Source organism: Galeopterus variegatus, unplaced genomic scaffold (assembly GCF_000696425.1).
Source record: "Galeopterus variegatus unplaced genomic scaffold, G_variegatus-3.0.2 Scaffold1490, whole genome shotgun sequence".
NCBI lineage: Eukaryota > Metazoa > Chordata > Mammalia > Dermoptera > Cynocephalidae > Galeopterus > Galeopterus variegatus.
Genome location: NW_007727601.1, coordinates 7227 through 11932, shown reverse-complemented (window position 1 = coordinate 11932; position 4706 = coordinate 7227).

The following is a 4706-nucleotide window of genomic DNA, read 5'->3' as shown; positions in this document are numbered from 1 at the left end:
CCCCCCACTCCCCTGCCTCCTGTTTCACTGCAGGTAGGATCTGCTTCTGGATCCTGCAGCTCTTCTTGGCCTAGAGCAGATCTCAAGTGGCTTGAGGAGACAGAATCTCCATGAAAGCTACTTCCCTCCTGGAGAAGCCCGGTGAAAAAAACAGACACATCTCTGTCCTCACAAGGCATACAGTTTGGGAGGTTTAATGAGAATAAAATGAAAAGATCATCATTCAAGTGCTACGGTTCAAAGCATATGAGAACGAGGCCTTCTTTCACTTGTGATTTTAGCTATGTCTGATAAAAATCTTATGAAAGTGTATTGCTTGGCTCCCTGCCTCCTTAAACAGTGTGTGTTAGGGTACTCCAATCTTAACCAGAGGTCTCAGCTTTGCCATTGGACCCATAAAGTCTAACATTTGCTGCATTATAATGATTTCTGAGAGGTGTATCAACCTCTTTATGACCACATTAAGTGGTCCTTGGCTACTATTATTTTTCTTTTTTTAATTCTTTTATCTGCCAGTTCAATTGCCTTGGTTTGCTGGCTGTGATGATATGTTAGCATATTGTCCCTATGACACCCCTCCCTTTTAATTTATTATGGTACTAATAACCCAATAGTCAAATTTAATGCATTTTTTTCTTTTCAGGTTTATAATAACATGTATATTTATTTATATCAAAATAATAAAATTCAAACATTATAGAAGGGCTTATAATAACACACAGTTGTTCTTTGCCTCACCCCTGTGCTCCCCAAGACCAACTCCCCATTGCCTCTGAGGGCAATTTTCTGCCTTTTCTGGATTGTGATGTATAAGCTGATATTCACATGCACAGAACAGTCACGTAGCATCCCCAGGGTTCTGCACACACACTGTATGCATCTACATCTCTTACTCCTGTTAAAGAAAGCACGTCAGAGTGTGAAAGTGACATTATTTTAGTGGTACCCTTGTATCCACTCACTTACATGCATAGAAGATCATTTACATGCTATCGGTTTTGAGAGATTATTAAAAAGAAGACATGATGTCACCTCAGCTTGTAGTGCGGCTGCCCAGGTGAGATCACAGGCGTGTGGGATAAAGCCCAACCTGGTTAGGTGGTACCAAGGCTCTTTAGCACCTCTCCCTCAATGTTAAGTGACCCTTTCTGATCTGGACACAGTGTCCCAGGTCTGGTAACTGGACTTGTCTTTTTCTGAGCCCTAGTACCCAATATTGTCCCTGAGCCCTGGCTGTGCCCTCATCTGCCTTTGCCTCTCCTGTGGACTGAATCCCCTCCCTCCAAACTGCAGGCTGGTGATTTGCGGCTTGCTGGCCACCATCAAGCATCTGTGATGCCCTGCCTCCTTCCTGAACTTTCAAGCACTGTCCTTTTCCTTCTCATCACCACCATGGTCCATCCACCATGATGCCCTTCATAGGTCTCAGATCCCCCATCACGTAAAGTCTTCAAGGACTTGGACTGAAGGAGCTGGTCTCCTCCAACTGTGTTCTCTGCTCCCAGACAGATCCCCTTCCAGGGCACCTGTGATCACCCTGGCCCACCCTTTGTTTGCCTGTCTGGTTACAGCCAGCCATGCAGGGCAAGCCGGGGCTCTGCACTATAGGCCAGCCTGAATGGAATTTGAGGACGTCAGGACCACCTGTGGTCGTGGAAGGGTCAGTGAAACCTAGCTGTGAAGAAGTGGTCTGGAGTCAGATTGCCACGTTGAGAAACATGGCTCAGCCGCTCACTTGCTGTGTGACCTGAGTCACTCACTGTGTCTTGTCTTGGTTTCCTCAACAGTACAATGGGTCTAAAAACCTACTTTGCAGAATTGGGTGAGGACTAAATAAAAAATGTTTGTAAATATTAATATAGCACTTAAGAAAGGTTAGCAGCTATTGCTGATGTTATTTTTATTACAGAATTGTGTGAGGATTAAATAAAAATGGGTGTAAGTATTAATATAGCACCTAAGAAAGGTTAGCAGCTATTGCTGATGTTATCATTACTATCAGTGCTTTTTTTCGTTGGGGCCATAGCATAATCCTACCATGCTCATTGCTCACTAATTTCAGAGATAAACCCTCCTAGTCCTCAGTTCCGCACTGAGCAACCCCTGAATATATAGCAACAGCCACAGATGAGCCACAGGAAGTGGCCTGTGAGCAGCAGAGATTTCCAGTCTCAAAGCAAAACATCACTTCTACTTAAGGAGGGCCAAGCTTCCCAGATTGGGATTTATTAATAAATTATGGGCAGGCTGGTGGGGTGAGAAGCCAACAAAAGAGAAAAAGAAGATGTCTGAAGAGCAACGGGAAGGAAGGAAGAGGGTAGAGCTGAGCAGAAAGAAAGCAAAGAGAAGCAAGGTGAAAAGGAAATACTGAAGAGAGAGAAAAGGAATACATCATTATACAGCACAGGTGCAGGCCGTGGTGAGCAACTGCGAAGGTGTGTGCAGCCTTAGAAAAGGGAGGTCGAGGTGGATGGATGAACAGCCACACAGCCCAGGAAAAGATCTAAAACGACAGACAGAGAAACAAAGAACCAGTAAAGGACTAAAAAGCAACTAAAAAGGCTGACTGAAATTTTAGAGGACGTTTTGCATTCTTGATGCACCTTTTAATTTTAAGCAAGTCGACTGCTGCCTCTGTGGTATTGAAATGGAAATGAAAGTGGGCTTCGTGCTTGTTCCCAGCTGTGCCCTCAAACATCTCACACCAGGCTCCTCATTTACAAGAGCATCCTGCTCCATTTTCAGAGCAAAACACATCTCCCGTGTGCCATACACACCTCCCTTCCCACCGTGCCTCCACTGTTTGGTGAGTTTCATCAGGCATGTTAAAATCCCGGGATGCTCCCTACTCAACCATAGCCAAAAAGAATGCTCCGAAGTTGGGTCTTTCTTAGAGGGAAAGCTACGTAAGTAACAAAAGTCTTGCTTTTCCCACTAATGACAATAAAATCCATTCCGATTGTTACCATTTAGCGCCTCCAAAAAGGCAGTGAAATATTACTAATGCTTAGTTTCATTGTGTGCATTCCAGAAGTTTTAGCTGTGGTTTTGATTCCTTTGAACCCCTGCTGACAGGGGCTGGGTGGTGGGAGAGGAGCAATCATTTCCTCTAAGAACTGTATTTGATGATGATGTATAAACAATGACATCTTCAGTAAGGGATGAGTGACTGGATATTGAGCTCATAAATACAGCTCGACAGTGGAGGATTCTGAAAGATGCCCGCCGAAGTTTGGGGACTGTCGTGCAGCCACGAGAATATCACACGGGGGCCAAAATCTGTTACTGTACCCCATCCCACCCCATGTCACTGGGATAAATAGCACTGAGGCTTACGTATGATCAACATTAATCTAACACAATCAATAATTCAAATATTTTGAACCTGTGTTGGGGAAATGAGGAAATGAACTGAAGTAAGTGAAGAAATTGACCTTAGTTCACTTTGTGTTCAAGTGTGGCACAGCAGTTAGGAGTTAGGACCCCGGAGCCAGGCTGTATGGGTTCAAATCTCACTTCTATCATTTACTACTTTTGTGGTTTTGAAACAAATTACTTAACCTCTCTAAACCTGTTTTCCCGACTGTAAATGGGGATAAGCATGTGTCTACTTTATGAGTTATCATAAGGATGAAATGAGTTTTAATACATAGCCAGTGTATAGGATATTGGATGCTACCTGGGAAGCACTCATGCAATATTAGTTGATACTCTTATTATTAGTGCTATTATTATTAGGGAGAGATTAACGTACTCTAAATTGAGTGGCAAGTACAATGTAAGTTAAAGAGAAGAGTAGATTTTCTATGAATGGTGGATGCTAGAATATAAACGTCCGACAGGATTCCTCCCATCAATGTCCCGAGATCTAATGGGGAAGACAGATGGTGGAAACCACGAACTGCAGTGTGATGTGATGAGCACCGTACACAGATCTGAATGCACCAAACAAAGAGCCCAACCAAGATGCACTGAGGAGAGGTTAGTTACCTTTCCCAGAGGAGCTGAATATTGAAAAGTGAGGATGAGTTTAATGGTAAGAGGAAAGGAGGTTGGGGAGGGCACTCCAAGCACAGCATGGATAAAGGCAGAGATGTTTAAAAGAGCAAAGCATGTTGGAACATAGGAAATAGCCCTGTGTGGCTAGACTGTAAGGGTCACGCACATGGAGGTGGGCATAGTTGCTTTGACTAACACCAGACAGTAACTTGAGGCTAAACTACGAAGGATCTTCAGTATAGTGCTTAGGAAAGCATTTTGTTTTGTTGTGTTTTTTTGTGGGCTGTAGTGGGTAAAATAATTAGATTTATGTTTTAGAAAGATCACTGGAGGCATATATTGTGCTTTGAAGAAACTGGAGGTATAAATATGGGTGATTTTGTATCCTGCTGCAGTGGTCCAACCAAGAGTGCAGGAGGGTCTAAAGTAAGGAAGTGGTGGTGGAGAAGAGGCGATAGGTTTCAGAGACACGTATGTGGAGGGTCGTGAGGGTGGCACATGATTGACTGACTGAGGAGGGAACAGGGACGTATTGAGATGTATCTGGGTCTACTCAGGACACTGGCTGGTTCACCCCTGCCATTAGCCATGTTGAAGGAGGAGAGAATGTGTAGAAATTTTTCCCAGGTTAGAAAGACGAAACTGAAGCTCAGGGTCAGTAGGGTCTGAGCATTTCTGCTGTGAGTGAAGTGGTGTCAGGTCCCCAT